Consider the following 20,005-nt stretch of genomic DNA (forward strand, 5'->3'; position numbering starts at 1 on the left):
CATGTAATGTTGGTTTTACACTCATTTTTATAATTTTGTGAAAAATGAAATACTGCTGTATCACTTAATATTAACTGACCCTTAATTGGTATTAAAATAGGAAAACCATGAGAAAATACTCCACGTACTGGTATGTGGTTGTGAAAAGTTATCATTTCAATTGTTTGAATACAGTTACTATTACCCACCGAACAGTTCCATTTTGTTGAAAACATGTGATCCCCTGCACTATAGCAGATAACTGTACTCTTGCTTTATGTAATTGTACATTTATGACTTGATCTCCTGTTTCATTTATTAATACCCTCCAACTACTAAGAGAATTTAGTGGAATAGGTATTAGAGGCATTACCCCTGTTATTTTTGGTATTAAACTACATACCCAACAATTAGAAACATTCATGCTTTTTGCATACCAACATTGTCTTGCTAAAAAAGTGTTAAAAGATGGTGACCAATCTTGTTCATTTTTCCACATTTCTTTACTCTCGCTCTTATGTAACTTTACAGTTTGATTAACAGGTTGTAAGTATAATTTAATACTAAGCAATGCAATAATAGTATGATAGCTATTATCAATTTAAAAAAACATCCTTTAAATAGAAATTTCATTGTTGAATCATTTTACCTTTGGTCATCTGAAACTGGATTTCCAAAAGGATGCACTTTAAACCATGTCAATTTCACTTACCTGGCATTTCCACTTTAAACCTTCGATGTTCTGAACATCGATGTTCTGGTCTCGATAATCAGAACGTCGATGTTCTGAACATTCGATGATTTAAAGTGGAACCATATATATATATATATATATATATATATATATATATATATATATATATAAAATGTGTGTGTGTGTATATATTGTATATATATATATATATATTGGTCTAGGACACATGCTCGACTAGCATATGTCTGAATCACAAAACATCGAACACACATACACGAAAGCGCTTAACATCGAAAAGCGCTTCCGTGTATGTGTAGTTCAAAAAAAAAAAATCTACCCTCGGGATTCACTAATCCTCCGTGTAAGACTAAAGTAGTCTTACACAGAAACTGCAGCCTAAGAGTAAGATGTCAGCGTGCCATGCATATTCATTAGGGCGTGCTGACTCAACTCTAAGGCTAACACGGAACGTGCACGAGTGCAGGGGGCGTGTTGGACTACCGAGCAGTCCAAAAATCCACGCCCCTGCAAGTCCCTCAATCGGCAAATGTCAACTGACATGAGCGAGTCCGTTCAAATGTGTACATACCCAACACTACACTCCCCCACATTCTAAAGCCCTGTACAATTAGAAAATGTAAAACTTTTATGGTTTTTTTTTTATTATTGCCAAAATAGCTGCCCGTATTTGCGCGGGTTTGCCCACTGCTTAGCTACAGTTAGCAGTTTAGACATTGAAGAGGATAATAAGAAACTGATATGTAAATTAAGCCAAATAGCAATAGCGTAGTGGTAGAGCCTTTGCACAAAGAGGAGGCATTCCCGGTTTGAGTCCCACCACTCCCCTTTCTATTTTCTGTAGGAAATCTGTATATAAAAATAATTACTGACATTTATCTTTTAAATTTTAGTAAAAAGCATTGAAATGGCCTATGTAGTAGTGAATGATAATTTATATATATATATATATATATATATATATATATATATATATATGAAGGTAAAATGGTTATGCATACTGATGAATGCATAAGTAACGTATCTTAAGCAATGTGAAGCACTGCTAAGCAAAGTTTACCAGTATTAAGCACATTTAAGTATAATTGCTCATAGCTTAGCACCGCTTTAACTAGCGCAGTGGCTTTGCGCGTAGCTGCGCATCGCACCAACTAGTGCAAACGGAACTTGTTTGCGCATAGCTGCGCACCGCGCTAACTAGCGCAACGTCGAGCAATGTTGGGCAAACTTGAGCAAAGTCGGCTAAACACAGCCACACCTCCTAGCCGGTCTGGCCAGTAGTAAAATAAAAAGCAATGACAGGCCTCGAACCGGGGATACTGTGCACCATAATCACAGTACTGAACCACTAAGCCATGACAGTTTTTGATATGCATGCACTTTCAACACACACATACATATCAATTAAAGTTTACCCAGTGCTAAGCAGGTGTGCTTTCAGCTGAGATTTTTCAAAACTGGCCAATCACAAATAAGTGCGGGAAATGAGGCATATTTAAGCCCCGTAGGCAGGAATACTTGCCATAACTGGTTGTAGCTCCAATCTGCAGGCAGCATGGCCGATGTTGGAGAGGGCTCTCAATTTCGATCACAACGGTGGGGCATTGAGGAGTCAAAAGTAATGGTTTGGCTCCTCGTCCATAATCATGATGACAGACTCCTGCAGGGCCAGTTCCAGGACACTGAATACAAAGAGGAAGCCTGGAACCATCTAGCACATGATCTCACCAGTGCCACAGGCATCCCTCGGACTGGTGAGCAGGTCAGACACCACCACTAAGACCTGAAGAGACGCAAGGAGGACCGACTGAACCAGTGGATACAGGAGGCCCGTGGGATGGAAAATGCCCCACTACTGAGTAGGTAGCCATGGAATGAAGTATGTAAGAATTGCTATTGTAGTCTATATTATGGATAGGTATATGTCTCAATATCACTTCATTTACTTCACAGCTGCAGTTGTCCGTGCTGCGAATCAGCAAGCCTATGCAGATAGGCTGCTAAGGCTGTGCCACTAGGCAGGTTAGCAATTATTCTGCATGTATTGTTATATAAAATAAGTGAGAGAGCCTGAAAAAGTGTTGTAACCCATTAATAAAGCTATAATAAGTCTTGAATAATTTCTCTGCATGTACTGTTATATAAAATAAGTGAGAGAGCCTGAAAAAGAGTGTTGTAACCCATTAATAAAGGTATAATACGTCTTGAATAAGTCTTCTGCATGCACTGTAATATCAAATAAATGAGAGAGCCTCTAGAAAAGTGTGTAATGTAATTAATAAAGGTATAATTCCTGGAGTGTGTCCATGTCACTTTCTTCGATATGTTGTTGTACTCTTGCATTATAGAAATAGTACTGTTGTATTAAGCGCTGTCAACCCACACTTGGGTAGGCCCATATAAAGTGGATGAAGGGAGTGCAGTCCTCAACTGTTGATTCATGGCCGGCATGTATAGGTTAATTTGGCACATGAGTAGCTTGTTATTGTGTTCCCCAAAAATGTCAGTGTGCTACTAGAAATGTAGGGGGCTGTTAAAATATAACTGATAATGTCACCTGAGCACATCCAGATATGTAGATATATAAATATAAATAAAATATGTAAATACATAGCAGTAACATCTGCATCCTGGACAGTTTGTATGTCAGATACAGGTCAGGTATATAAAGAACTAGCAAAACCCATTTCAAAATTTAACGGACATTGCCTAGTGTAATAATACATGTAGGGGATATATACCTGCAGTCAATAGGAATATAGTGTAAACTGTAAGTACATATAAGTTGTTAATGGAGGTATCTTTTTACACCCTACTGTATGTGCATAAACAATGCAATTCCACACCTCAATGGGTATGTCTAATCTCAAAACATTTGTTGGGACATATGTCCTATTGGTTTATAAATATCTCCATTTACTTTGATGCATGTGCCCTGTTCAAATACCACAGTCTTGGTGGCCTGTTGCCACCAATAAATCCTGCATGCTGTTGGAATGTCCACTGTCGTTCTGTATATGCATGTGTTATGCTTGCTGTTCAACTGTTGGAACTCTGGTGTGTTGGGTTAATGGGAATACTACTGCATGCTGTTACAACTAATTTGGAATGCTGTTACCAACCCATATTGTCATTAAATCCTCCTAAATATAGAACGTATGGGAAGGCTGGTCCCAGCGGACCCACCTGTCCCACCTCAGCTGGTGATGGCACCTGGCACCAGCAGGTCCGGTGCCCAGCCCGGGACCTCCTCCTCTGTTGGCCCTGTGCCACCTTTGGGTGGAAGCACTGCAGGGGATGGGGCTCATCCCCCCATGCAAGCGTGGCCGGAGGAGGGCCACCTATCACCCTCTGAACTGTCCTGGCTGTGGTGCGTAGGGAGATCGAGTGTTCAGTCGCTGATCCTCTACGCCAGCTTGAGGCATGAATGGCGCGACTCATGGGTGAGCCTGCCCCTCTTACGCATCCCTCAGCACAGCCACCCTCTGGGCTGTGATGGTGCAGTGGTGACTGCCCATGGGTGGGGATCTCAGTTCCACTGTTGCCATCTGTGGGCTCATGGGCTTGCGATTTCCAAACATTCTTCCCCGTCAATGGTGTTCACCCACCGCATGTGTCATATTCCACCCCTGTGTGCATCTTGTTTGTCTTGTCTGTTTACCTCCCCAACCTACCTCCCCAAATATACCCACTTCCCCTACCCCACATTCCACTCTCACCTGAAAAAAAAAAGGGCAACCTGCTCCCAAAAAAAAATTACGCCCCATAAATAGCTGCCCATTTTGCACACATGTCCGCTGGACACATAAACTGATATTTAATTTGCAGTACAACATACTTTGTTGTCCTCACCCCTCTCTCAGGGGTGGAAGGTTTCATGTTTCCCTCCAAATTTCTTGCATATGCACAGCTGTTGCTTTTAAAGAAATGGGCAGCTATGGACCTTCCCTACACCCGTCCTGCACATCCCGAGTTTTTTTCCCCTACTGTCTTTCCCTCTTTGTGCCCCTTTTTCACCACTTTCCTATCTCCCCATTTTCTTTTCTTTCAAAGAAATGAGCGTGAGGGTTAGCGAGAGTAAGCACTTCTAAGCAGTAGTTAGCGGGTTTGCACGAGTGTGCGCTTAGCTAAGTATTGCTAAGCTTGCGCAAACCCGCTTACAACTGCTTAAAAGTGCCTTAGTCACCCTGCATGTGAGGGCCCTTTTTCTGCTCAGCAGCAAAATAAAACACCTCTGTCAGTCTCGAACCCCGAACCTTGGACACACTAGACTGCATGAAGTACCACTAAGCCACAGTAGATATACAGCAGGTTGTTGCTGAAATAGATATATCATGCATCAGAATGAGTGAATGTAAAGGAAATATAGGAATGCCGTAACACAAAACCTGTTCTGTGGAACTTTACCAGCAGTTGTTGTGGAATTGCATTACATGACTGTGATAACAGAACCAGCCATTCTAGCAGTAAATAATGTTACAGCAGCACTTTACAACCCCCACACAGTATCATAGCAGGACAATCCCCACCCAAATGTACAATATACCTGTGTGTTCAGGGTCTACCAAGGATGTAGGTAGGCATGCTCAGTACTGGAATTGTCCAGTTTTCTTGAGCATCCTGTGCTAATGTCAACAATAAAAAAAGCAGAAACTGCGCAGAAGTGAGTACATTAATTTTCACAGTATAGCAGTTCACAAACTGTTCATGTGCCAAATGAATACATCTCAATAACTACTTATGTATGGCAGCTAATTGTATAAGTAGAAAAGAAACGACATACTCCCATGTATCTTGTGTTAGCATTTGTAGGGGTGAATACAATTCTACACTGACAACTGTGTACTGGAAGTGGCACCATTCAAGTCTGAGTACAACATTCAAATCACTGGCTACACCCCTAGCTTCAGATATAAGAAGTATACCAACCTTCTGACTTAAACAACGGTGTCCACAGCAAACAAGCATGGGCCCCACTTTGGAAAGCTGAAAGGGTTACGCCTACCTGACTTAGCAATTTATAGCATTGGGTTGCTATGACCGTGAGTACTGCAATTACCACACAGCAGGCTGCATGCAATTACCAAATGGTGGCCACCAATTGTTGCAGAGGCCATCACATGCACATGTGCAGATACCTATAAAAGCAGGCTGTACTTGCTGTCCACACATGCAATCATTCCATTGCAGCTATGGAGAGAGAGAGAGACAGACAGACAGACACCGACATCAATATCAACAGAAAAAATAAATAAATAAAAAAAATGACACACGGAACTGAAAAATACAAACACATACGAAGGAAAGGTATGTAACAGATATGTATTTACTGGCATGTAGTAGATGTTTTTGAAGAGTACTCTACATACTTTGAATCATCCATATGTGGCAGCAGTACGTATCTATGCACAGATGCCCTGCATAACTACTGCCATGGACAGATCAGTGTGTAGCTGTGTACGGTGGGACATAACTGTGACATATGTAGCTCAGCATTAAATGTCAAACATCTGATCCATGTTATGTGTGTTCTGTACAGTAGTGTGTACAATGGCTGTTTGGGGGAGTAGCGCATACAGCTATATAAACATGGATGTGACAGAGTAACAAATGCATGATAGTCATATTAACGTGTAGCTTAGCATTGGCAACTGCTGTACCAGGCTAGTATGCTAATCTAGCATTTGCAGCTATATATACACCCTCTAATGTTACTGTGTGCTCACATGTGACACCTGTTCATGTTGCAGCAAGGCCCAACAGGTCAGCCGTGAGGTCCACGGACTTACAACAGTGTGGACCTTGTGTGTGTATGGCACACATATACCGAGAGATCTTTCTGTGTCAGTTATATTAGCATCTGTACATGTGCATAGAGCAAGGGACATACTGCAACTGTTTGTGAAGGGTGGACATATATATGTTGGTGAAGGTTGTTATGTGCATATTTCTATGTAGGTTGTAGTTTGTGGCAAACAAGACAGCATACAGTGCTGGTATATGACATGTGGTGGTTAAACGCTGTGGGTATGATTTGTCAGATTTGCAGTGTTGCAGCCAGTCAAGCCTGCTAAAGCTACATGGGCTGAGAACACCTTCAATGCATTCCGCACAAGACTGTGCAATATTATTACATAACTGTATACCTCACAACCTTATATATATACACACACACACACACACACACACATATATATATATATATATATATATATATATATATATAGAGAGAGAGAGAGAGAGAGACAGGGTCATATTTACTGCAACAGATGCCTGGTGACAAAGCCATGGACTCAAGCTCAGTGTTGAAAATGCATTGGCATCCCTTCTGGCAAAAACTCTGTACCCATGAACTACCACATAGGTGGTAGTCTACTTAACACCGAAAGTGTGATAAGGGACCATGGGTCACAGGTGGACAGTAGTCTCCCCTTTGATAATCACAGTGCCACACTAGTCATGTAATCTGTCTATGTGGTACACCTCATCACAAAAGGTGTGTCATCCAGGGAAATATAGGGCAGTGTTCCCCTCTACTCATCACTCATAAAACCCATTATAGAGTACAATGCCCCATTTGGTATGTACCTCACAAGACATCTACAGCAACTGGAAAGGCCACAGACATACCTCACAAAGAGTATTACCGGCCTCAAACAGATGCCCTTTGCAGACCGTCTCACAAAACCACAGCTAGACTGTGTCGCATACCGCCTACCCAGAGGTGACCTCTGCCTAACATACAAAGCTATGTCAAACCCAGAGCTGTTGGACATGCTCCACGTAAAAAGATCACAATCCCTACAAGCTACACGCTCTAGGGACCTAAACCTTGTCACCTCAATAAACAGAACATGCTGGAGGGATAGATTCCTATCTCAGAGACATCCCATACTTTGGAACAAACTACCTATCAATAGCAAACAAAGCTCCTAATTAGCAGTCGTCATGAATAATCCTGATGATTGGATGGGAGATAGGAAATACACCCCGGGAATCACCTCTGTGGCTCTGCTTGACAGGGGCACATGAAATTAAATTACATGGGTGTCAAAGGCCAGGGTAGCATATGGCTAGGTGTCTATAGGCCCTAGGGCCAATAGCCTATTACCTACCTATGAACCAATACACACCCACATGTACTTGTTGCAATAATTGCTATGTGAGGTTGACTGAGTGTGATGGTGAATGTGTTGCTGAATGTGTCAAAGTTTTGTATATGTGTGATAGCTTAGTGGGAAACTGTTTCTGTCATGGTATTTTGTGTCCTAGCTCTAATCCCAGCAAAAGATGTGTATGCTATTGCTAGGCAGAAAAAGCAGTATGGCATACAGTCTGACATAGTCCCTTGGTGTTGACTGGGGTGTGCCATTGTAGGCTAAAGTAGTACATGTATGTTTATTGATTGGTACTGCTGGTGAATCCAAATCCCGTATGAATTGTAGTACTACCTGAAGCTATAGGCCTAAACAGCACAATATGGTGTATGTCCACATTGCTTGGAACCACTGTTGTGTGTGTTCCCTGTAGTCCTCACAGATTACATACCTCAGGCATAAGGTTTTGTAAGTACTGACGCACAGTACTGTATGGTACACAGGTAAAACTCATGTGGGTTGCCATACCTTTGTGTCTTGTATGTATGTCTGATGTGTGTGTGGGTATGCTTGTAACATGCCCTCGGTCATATGTGTGTTACAGGATACAAGTGCTTATCTAGCAACATGTATAGTCTAGTACAGCAGTATGCCACCTATATTCACGAATGTGCACATATGTTAGGCAGGGGTTTGCCATCAACAACTAGTGTGGTATACTGGTAATACTGTAACTGGACTTTAAAATCATTGCAATGGATGACATATTTCTTTATGCATTATCTTGATATATACCTCCTGTGGCTAGGTGGTGCATTGTGTCGCATACAGTGTGCTATGTACTGTTGTATAGTCTTACATACTGGTTTCTCTTTGTTGCTGTGCAGAACATGATTTAATATATAGAGCGTGCCAGGCACTGTCAGGCAGTTGTGGGTTGAGCACTGATATGTGGTATTGAAAGTGTGTCTCCTCTGACAGCCAATAGGCTGCTATATGTGGCAGTTCAGTGATATCTGTACTTTAGAATGTTAAGTGTGCCACATGACTTGCTCACACATATTGTTTCATTGTCTTCCAGGGTCATGGCCCACCATCGCAACCCTACCTGTAGCCTAGCAGAGGATGAACAAATAACAACCAGCCTGGTTCAGCACTACACTCTGCTGTTCTCAAGAACCAGCCAGGACCAGCATGAGTGGACTGCACTGTGGCAAGATGTTGTCTGTAGGATAAATGACATAGGCATGCATAACCAGACATATGAGCAGGTACGCCATCACTGCAGTGATTTACTTAGACATGTCTGGCAGCATGCGTCTGATGTCCGTAGACAACAGCCTGCCACAGGTGGTGGGATAACCATCTACCCCCCCCTCACCAGAGTGGAGGAGCTGCTCCTGAGCCTGGTGGCTCCTGGCCAACAACAACAACAGCACACATGTATCATCATGGAGGCCGGAGCCACCCAGCAAGTAGACATGGAGAGTGCAGGCAACATGGCATTTCTGTAGACTACTATTACCTCTATTGGTAGATCATGAATATGTGAGATGTGTACTGTGTAGTTAGAAGATGTGGAGCCTGGTGTTGTGCAATACTGATAATTTGGAACATAATCTGTAGGCCTGTGACTGTCAACCATTGTACTACTGTAAGATTGCAAACCCACAGTAGCAATCCAACATGTTGCCACTGACAAACTGTCTCATATCCTTGTAGGGCCCTCTGGTGTGACAGCAAGGCAGCAGACCCATGCTGGTGAGTGTGTTCTACATTTAATATTGCAAATTAAATGTGCATGTCATAGGTGAGGTGTAGGCCATGTACACATGTAACACACCTACGCATAATGCATGCTGTGCATGTTTGCTGTGAGACTGTGCACATCTCAGTAACGTGAGTAGCTGCCTCAAACACATGCAATACACAGAGCATCCCACACAATTGTGACTACACTGTAGTGGACATTGGATAGGAAGAGTCAATACACATGCACACAACATACACAACTTTGTCATACGCAGTACACGTTAATATGCTACACATGGCGTATTCAGACACCCGCTGTAAGGTCACACTCCAGTATCCCAGATGTCCTCCACACAGCACACATAATATACCTGAGGGGTAGAGGCCTATCATAGGGCGGTGCGACACTCTTCAACACATAACACATTCATGTTAGGCAATGCTCCCTATTGGGCACCTTACAAACCCATGTAACAACTGGCTGTGAAATGGTGAATGTAGCCATGGTACTGCAGTTCAGGTACAGCATGCTAGGTGCCGGTCTGGCACACATTAGTAGCCTTGAGTGACCACATGATGCTGCATGATGATGGCTCATGGTACTACACCCCATCCAGTTACAGTAACCACAGTACTACACATAGCATTCATTGCTATACACCTCAATGTTGTGTGTATACAAATATATGCACCTATACACAATATGCATAGCAATCACCATTTGTACAAAGTGACACATATATGTCTTGTAATGCTATTGATGTATAGGTCACATGACACACATTGGGTATGTGTGATGTTTAATGTTGCAGTTGTGTTGTAGCATGCCATGTCATGGCTGGCACTGGCATGTCCACAATATGTTCTACACTCACCATAACCACTGTACAATGGCTATGTTGAGCAATGGTATTCCATCAGGTAGACATGCACCACTCATCCTATGTGTATACATAGCATGCATGTGCTAAACCTGTGTCCACAGTTATCTGCTAAAGACACAGACGCTCTAATCAGAAATGGATATCTATGTGACACACAGATACACACCCAGCTGTGGTATGTATACCTGTGAGTGATGGTGCACAGGACATTGCAGAGCTTTTAATTCTTGCACAGCAATGCTGTGTCCATGTACACATTGCGTTCCAGGGTGAGGCCAATCACTGAACAACAACACACATGCATCAAAGCCATGTATACTGTTATTAGCAAGGACTGTCTACACTCGCACTGCATGCTGTTGAGCAACATACGTCCTGCATGCTGACACATGTGATATGACTGTTTGGCTTGTGATACTGTACCCCACCATCAACCGCTATTGAGTATGTTCTGGATTGCTGGTGGTGTGTGTGTGTGTGTGTGTGTGTGTGTGTGTGTGTGTGTGTGTGTGTGTGTCTGCTTTAGTGAGGAGTTTATTTGTGTGCATGTGTGCATGTGTTCATGTGTGACGACATCATGTACAGGTCGTAAAGTGTGTTTCCTGTCTTCCTCTCACAGGTGCTGAGGTTGGGCTGGTTCACTGCAGCAGGGAACCTGATATCACTGAGCCACATACTGAGATAATGAGGATAAGTGTGTTGAGGCACAGGCATGTTTGCCAGGGTCTGTCGTTGGGCCACCAATCGACAGCACACGTGTCCACCCCATCCATGCACACAGTCATACTGCCAATACATCTATCACCAAGGCCCTTAGCTGAGGGACAGTGTACAGTCGGCATTGGCCAGGACAGTGTGGTATCTATGGCGCATGCATCCCGACACAGCAGCCATACCCAGATGTCTGGAACAGTACCACATAGGCAGATGTCCAGGGGTTCTCGTCGGAGCACTGCTGCTCATCATGCCCCTGGCAGACGTGCCACAGGTCTTACAACCTCACGCATGTTCCAGGCTGTCATGGAGGCACAGGCACATATGGAACGGTACACCAGACAGGGACTAAGGGCACAGAGGGCACATAACACCGCTGTAATGGACAGTATCCGTGACCTAGCAGGTGCCATCCATAATTACACTGAGGTTACTGATAAACGTTGGGGTGAGACATTAGATGTCCTCCGCAATATCATGTCCATGTGTCAGGACAGTGTGGGACGGTTGAGATGTGGATGTATGCCAGCAACATCAGCAGCTGGCAGTCGCCGCGGATGTCCCTCAAGTCACCGCCACTCCTGTAGTGCCAGTACCAGCCCCAGCAATGTTGGGGGTGGGCTGTCCCTAGACTGTCCTAGAAGACCACATGCACATGGCTCTGGACAGTCTCAGCAGGGACCTGGGTCCAATGTACATCTGTCTACCTCTGAGGATAGTACCCAGTCTGGCTTAGTACCTGATACTGTCAGTAGCACCCCTGCCAGGCACAGGTATCGTATCCATGGCCAGAGACGGTGATCTATAAAGCCTGGCAGGTACAGTCTGTCACTGTCCCACAAATCCCCCTGTATGGCAGCCACATGGTGGAACTGTGTGCATGCAGACACACACACACACACACACACACACACACACACACACACACACACACACACACACACACACACACAGACATAAACCAGACACCTAGGGCTAACACATACCCGCACACATTACATCAACATTGGCCCATAGCAGTACTCTTGGCCCTCACACACACACATACACACACACACACACACACACATACATGTCGATTGTATGGCTCAATGTAGGCCTCTGGCAAACCAACAACAGACCCTGTGCATATGATGAAACCTGTACCACCTCCTGTTATCTGTAGCATTGATGCAGGAACAGGCTACCATGGTGCTGATGCACAGGGTGACTTTATAGCAGTATAGCAATGTTAGCATGTTGTCAGCAGTAAAGTGTAATGATATGCTTGAAGGTGTAGCTGAGCAGGCATGATGCATTAAAGCTATGATTGTCAATGTAATATTGTTTACACCAGTGTTAGTTCCAGTAGTGTATTGTCCGCCCATGTGCCACTTGACTGATGTGTGTAGTATTGGCAGCATGTGTTAGAGAGTGGACAGTACCTGTGGGATGTGTGTAGCACAGATTTGCAGGTGTACATTTGTGATCATGGTGGAGGTGCACTGTCTGCATGTACGTGCATAGTGGACACATGGGCAGGGTGACATGCCCTGTATTACACAGTAACACTCCATAATTTCTATTGGTGGCCAGTATGCATTGTACTACACACATTTTGGAACTTGAGTACACGTGTGTATGACATGGTTTGACACTGTGCTGTGGGTGATACTGTTACTATCAGTCATTGTTTTGCATTCCGGTAGTATACATAACCTCAACAGCCTGACCATAAACAATCGTTAGATGATGTCTTGACAACTGACACACAGATGTAGGACACACAGTAACATTTGGATCCTTCAGGTACTATACTATGCCAGTAACCAGTGGTATTCACCTGCACCCATTCCTGAGACCACTCCTGTTTGGCATATAGCTTTCTTAGGTACAAGCAATCAAAGTAGGGATATGTCCGTCCACATCTGGAAATGCATACTGTGGCCTATAATGCATTCTCCAGATGACACACACATCCTTCACAAGGGTATCATACAGACAGATACCTGTTGTCAAACCCATGCTGTAAAGCTGTAAGCCAACTAAAGCATAGTCATCCACCTTTACAAAACATAGTAACCCCACAGTACCACATAGGTAGTAGCCACCAACATGTTGAACAGGTACCGATGTGTACATGCAGCCAAGTGTTACGTCATCTCACCTTTGGTAATCACATTTCCAAAGGTATTTTGAAATCCCTCGGTGGATCACATAAGCAATAAGGGGTCTGCATGCATATCCACAAAGGTTGTTGTACACCTATAATGAATAGCCATCATTGACAGACTTTGCTGCGTTTGAACAGGTCTGAAATATACCTCAGCCATAAACCCTCACTCACACTATTCGATAGAAACCGTAATGAGTGTGTGTGACACGGATGACCTAGGCCAGGGATCACTGCAGTGGCTGGGCTTGTCACAAGCATACAGATGTGACCTAAGGTCTGGAAAGTGGCAGCACACTCTGGCAAAGATGACAGATGTGTTCATGGAGAAAGCAGGGTTCCCACCTATGAAATAATTGAGGTCACATGTACGTATATGTATTTGCCACACAGCTACCTGACCTGTGCAATGCACATACTGTTGTCATACTGATATGTCATACAGTAGTAAAAGCAAAACCCACAACACATTGACCAACAGTTTCACACACATAGAGCACACACACACACACACACACACACACACACACACACACACACACACACACACACACACACACACACACACACACACTCACCAAGTGCAGGATTCAAACCCTACTTAACTACTTTATGATAATAGAGCAGTACACATTAACACGACGTGCTATACACATTACTGGAAGTTTTCCTTTCCACAGGTATATTTGTAGGATGGTGACATCATCAGAGTTGACAAAGATAAGTATACCACTTTTAAGGTGTTTTAGTACTCTCCAAAAAGGTTGCTCCTCTCCAAGGAGATCACGCACAAACACACACACACACACACACACACACACACACACTTGTCAAGTGCAGGATTTAAACCCCTACCTAACTACTTTATGATACTAGATGAGTACGCATTAACACGACGCGCTATACACATTACTGGGAGTTCTCTTTTCCACAGGTATATTTGTAGGATGGTGACATCATCAGACTTGACAAAGATAAGTATACCACTTTTAAGGTGTTTTAGTACTCTCCGAAAAAGGTTGCTCCTCTCCAAGGAGATCACACACAAACACACACACACACACACACACACACACACACACACACACACACACACACACACACACACACTTGCCAAGTGCAGGATTCAAACCCCTACCTAACTACTTTATGATACTAGAGGAGTACGCATTAACACAATGCGCTATACACATTACTGGGAGTTCTCTTTTCCACAGGTATATTTGTAGGATGGTGACATCATCAGACTTGACAAAGATAAGTATACCACTTTTAAGGTGTTTTAGTACTCTCCAAAAAGGTTGCTCCTCTCCAAGGAGATCACTCACACACACACACACACACACACACACACACACACACACACACACACACAATTGTCAAGTGCAGGATTCAAACCCCTATCTAACTACTTTATGATACTAGAGGAGTACGCATTTACACAACGCGCTATACACATTACTGTGAGTTCTCCTTTCCGCAGGTATATTTGTAGGATGGTGACATCATCAGACTAGACAAAGTGGGTTACATTAGGTGGGCTACATAGAAGGAATTTCTAAACACTTTGGCCATGTGATCATCAAAGGAGAGTTTACTATCTACCTGGGTCCCCAGGGACATAATGACTTTCTCCGTACATACTGGATTACCACCTATGTGGTAATTTGTGTGCACTTTGTTTTATCCAAAGGGGATGACTATGCATTCTTTGGCATTCTGCTTGAGGGCATTGTTTTGACACCAGGTATCTGTCTCTGTAAGACCCTTCTGGAGGATGTCTGTATCAGCCGTAGAGTCTATTATGGACCACAGTTAGCAGTCATCTGCAAACCTGTTCAGCCATACTCCTCCCGTGCTTGCCTGTACCTCTGAGCAGTATCTACTGAACAGGTGGGGTCCCAGGACCAGACCTGTGGGATGCCATTTGTGACTGGTTTAGAGTCGGACATGGCACCCGCAACTCTGAACATGTGTGTTTGATCTGTGAGCCACTTGGCCACCCATCCTGTGATATAGCTGTTAATGTTCAAGCTGGTAAGCTTGTCCATGATGACAGAGTGGGGAATGGTGTCGAAAGTCCTTAGTGATGTCCAGGTGGGCTGTGTGGACTACTTTCACCTCCATCTATGTCCTTGGTAACTGTTTCAAATAAGTCAACTAGGTTTAGGAGGCAGGATCTGCCTTTAACAAGGCCAAGTTGGGTAGAGTCCAGTGTCTGGAGGTCCCCAATGTCTCTGTTTATGGGTTCCATGATAATTTGTTCCATAGCTTTGCAGACCAGGCTGAGTAGACCTATAGGGCAATGGTTTCCAGGTTCTGTTGTGGCACCCCCTTTGTGGAGCTGGATGACTGTTGGTGTATGCCATTCTTTGGGTACATAGCCTGTGGTACGATTGACTCTGGACAGTGAATGTAGGTGAGGGTGTAGTTCCTTTTGGGGCTGGTGTAAGACGCAGCCTGGGACACCATCCAGTCCCATTGATGCTGTGTTCTTAGCTTTGGAGAGGGCTGTCTTTACCTGCATGTCCATTAAGTCTGGGGCTCTGCATTCTTCTGGGATGGACACAGGCCCTTTTGGGGGTGATGGGGGGGTTTACATTGAACTTGTCCCCCAGGATGTGGGCAATGTAAGATGGTTCAGTGTATTTTTTGCCATTTTTCAGTAGCTGACAGCATATTTGGAAGTTGCCGCCTACATGTTTGATATAGCTAATGAAGGCTTTGTGGTTGTTATTCTTACATTCCTTGGTAATTTGTCTTTAGAAACTGGCCTTGGATTATTTTATGAGTGATCATTGTGTCTTCCTAATAATGATCAGTGATGCCTTTCCTTTTGTGAAGTTTGCTCTATCATGTGTTCATTTCCTCCTTCTGTTATATAGCTTATTTATGGATGACGACCACCAGACTGGTTTCTTATTTTTGGAGGAGTGCATCTTGGTTTTATTTGGGATGTCTCGATCCATGCATCCCTGTAGATGCTCATAGGATGCACTTGTAAATGATTCGGCAGGTTGTATAGCATAATCCTATAGCAAGGGGGCTTTGGAACTTTCAACTTTGGTCTTGGGAAGTGTGCAGTTTGCTTTTGAAAATGTCTTCACAGTGGTTTCCTTGACTGGGGGTGGGGTGGGGTGTGGATGTCCAATGTGATTACTTTATGATCTAATATTACCAGCGAGGGGTTTATCTCGGTTGTGGAATACTGGTACCCCATGTTGGTGATGATCAGGTCCAGTATGTTGTCACTTCTAGTAGGCGTGGTGACCAGCTGTTGCAGGGCGTTAGAGTTTTTAAACTCTAGGAAACATTGGGCAAAGGACGTTGTACACGAGTAATTCTCCCACTCAGTGTTTGGGTAGTTGTAATCTCCTCATATAATGGTGTTTGATAGGACCTTTATATTTTCCACTGTTCTCAGGAATACTGAGCGAGGTTCCTGAGACAAGTAGGTGATCTGTAGCAGGCTACAATCTGATAAGCAGCTTTGCCCAGTGTTCGTTGAAATTGCATGGTCTCCAAGGCCTCATGCTGTGCCACTAACCTGAAGGTGTGGGTATCCATAAGGTAAATGGATACACCCCTTCCTTTTGTATTTCACTCATGGTTTTGGGTCAGAAGATGAGAGGGATTGTGAGTGTTTTATGTGGAGCATGTCCAACAGCTGTGTGTTTGACATAGCTTTGTATGTTAGGCAGAGATCACCTCTGAGTAGGTGATATGCGAGAGTACAGCTGGAGCATTTTGAGATGGTCTGTGTATGGCATGTATTTCAGGCTGCTAATGCTTTTTGTGAGGTATTGCTGCAGGCTTTCCAGTTGTTGTAGTTGTCTTGTGAGGTACATAGCAAAAGGGGCGTTGTACTCTATTATGGTTCTAGTGAGGGATGAGTAGAGGGGAACAATGTCCTCTTCTGTTCTGCATGAGACACCTTTTGTGATGAGGTGTGCCACATAGGAGGATTTCCTGACTACTGTGGGGATGTGATTATCACAGGTGTGTCCACTGTCCACCTTTGACCCAAGGTCTCTCGTCACACTTTCAGTGTTAAGTATACTACTGCCTATGTTGTAGTTCATGGCTACAGAGTTTTTACCAAAGGGGATGACAGTGCACTTTTTGGCATTGAGCTTGAGGCCATGGCTTTGACACCAGCCATCTGTCTCAGTGAGGCCCTTTTGTAGGATGTCCACATCTTTAGTATTTACAATTATGGCTCTAAGTTTGCAGTCATCTGGAAACTTCATTAGCCACAGACCTTCCATGTTAAAGTTTACTTCAGGGAAGTAGATACAAAACAGGACAGGACCCAGGACTGGACCCTGTGGTACTGCACTCGTCACTGGTCCAAAGTCATACTTGGAGTCTGCTACTTTCACCGTGTGTGTTCTGTCAGTAAGCCAGTTGGCAACCCATCTTGTGACATAGCAATTTATACCTAGTTTAGTGGGTTTATCTATAATTCCAGAGTGTGGGGTGGTGTTGCAAGCCGTGGCAAGATCTACTTAGGCTGTGTGAACCACTTTACCCTTGTCTACGGTTCTGGTGACTGCTTCATTGTCATCTATCAGGTTTAGGAGACATGATCTGCATTTTACAAACCCAACATGGTTGTGGTCCAGAGTTTGGGAATTACCAATGTCTTTTTTTATAAGTTGTATGATGATACATTCCATGGCCTTGAAGAACAGGCTCATCAGGCTAATGGGGCGCTAGTTCCTGGTGTCCATGGTGTCTCCACCCTTGTGTAGTGGGATAACTGTCGCTGTGCACCATTCAGCAGGCACAAATCCTGAGGTGAGGCTATGACTGAACATGGTACGTCGGTGTGGTGCCTGTTTGTTCTGTAGTTTGTGTAGAACATAGCCTGGGAAGTTATCTGGTCCCATGGATGCTGTGATACTGGCTTTGGAAAGTGTTTTTTTACCTGTGCAGCCATGATGACAGCAACTTTGCAGTCTTCCATTATAGAGATGTGCTCTTTCATGGGTGAGAGGGGGGTAAATTTAACACTGATCCTATCTGCCAGGATGTTGCCAATATCAGTTGGGTCTGTATATTTAGTGCCATTGAGCTGTAACTCAGAGCAGATCTGAGTGTTGCCATGACATGGACCTGTCTGTTGGGCAGAGATCTCCTTAGTAGACAGTATGCAACATAGTACAGATTGAGTTAAATTCAGTCTTGTTGCATGGGGCAACTGTTTGAGGCCATTAATCCTCTTGTTGAGTTACTTCAGTGGTCTTTCCAGCTGCTGAAGGTGCCTAGTCAGATTCATCGCAAGTGTGTTGTGGTACTCTGATGGGTCTGATGACTGATGAGTAGAGGGAACCTCCTTTGACCTACATGCAAAGACCCTGGCAGTTTGTGGGAACACATAGCATGATTTTCTGATCACTTTATGAATGTGTTTCTGGAAGTAGAGATGACAATCCACATTTGTCCATAGATCCCTTATTATCACCTCCATATTTAGCCTGTGTGTGTGAGCATGCCCAGTATGACCTTTCAGTATGTTGTTGCCTGACATTTGCTTCTTTTATTTAAGTGTGTGAGCACGCCCGGTATAGACATTTTATACTATATGTGTGTGGAAAATCAAGTTGTATTTTTACAGCAGGGCTCACCTTTGTGTCATAAATCAACAGGGATCATGCTGTGCCTGCAGGGCTTCCATGAGACACTTTGCATAGACTTAACAACATTTCTACATACAGGGGGGACAGCTATTCTTTGTACATTTCTACCCGGGGGCACACTTGATTGTTACTGTGGGTGTACATAGGATGAGGGGTTCACCTGACACTTGTACACATTTGCTAGCCCTGCACTGCTATGTAAGGTACACCATTTCAGTCTGTACTGTTGCCTGTCGTACTGGCTTGAGGCATACTACTGTACTACAGATCTTAGCGTCCAATGTCACGTATATTAGATTGCGACTTCATAGCCTACCCAACCCACATCACACCGCCTGACCTGCTGTTCTCTGTCTGCATAGACCTGTGGGGGAGGTTACACATATGCCTCTTTAGGGGCATGATACAGCATTTCTTTGTGTTTGCATTAGTGTACAATTGTCCTGCTGTGTCTGTGCCAGTGAAATGCTGTCATGGTTTAGTGGTTCAGTACTGTGACTATAGTGCACAGTATCCTGGGTTCGAGCCCCGTCACTGCTTTTTATTTTCATGCTGGGCAGACCAGACTGCTTAAGGAACAGTAAAGCAAATAGGAGCATGTTTACCTGACTTTGCTCAACTTTGCCAGACCTTGCCCAACATTGCTCAACGTTTCCCAACGTTGCGCTAGTTAGCGCGGGCAATTTTGTTTACATATACTAAATAGTGGTAAAAATAGCACTGCTTTATATTGCTTAAAACATGGCAATCATGCCTCAGGTGGTGCTGCAGGGCTGTCTATGTCGGATGCACATACTACACTCCCTATACAGGTTTGAAAACAGGTAGTGTCAAGTTAGGCATCCCCTTTATTTTATGTGTGAGTCAGAGAGAGGTATATTTCCAGGATTCCTACTGAGCCAGTGTATGTGCTATGCGTTGCCTCTTTGCCAAGGCATACTGGGCACGCCTCCTTCTGCCTACTGGGGCAGGCTTAGGTTGCTCCTCCTCTGAGTCCCGCTGTGCCTGTGATGGCCTTGGCAATGGTTGGGGGCTGTTTGGCCCTGCCCCATGCTATTCCTGCTGCAGCTGTT

General features: G+C 44.0%; 1 protein-coding gene across 1 annotated transcript in view; it reads left to right on the forward strand.

The window, feature by feature from the left end:
* Positions 1–20,005, forward strand: part of LOC122791463 (zinc finger protein 708-like) — a 985,758-nt gene that overhangs the window by 809,835 nt on the left and 155,918 nt on the right. The gene's annotated exons all lie outside the window — the stretch shown is intronic.

This window comes from Protopterus annectens, chromosome 17.part0 (assembly GCF_019279795.1).
Source record: "Protopterus annectens isolate FY-2018-M chromosome 17.part0, PAN1.0, whole genome shotgun sequence".
In the NCBI taxonomy this organism is placed as follows: Eukaryota; Metazoa; Chordata; order Ceratodontiformes; family Protopteridae; genus Protopterus; species Protopterus annectens.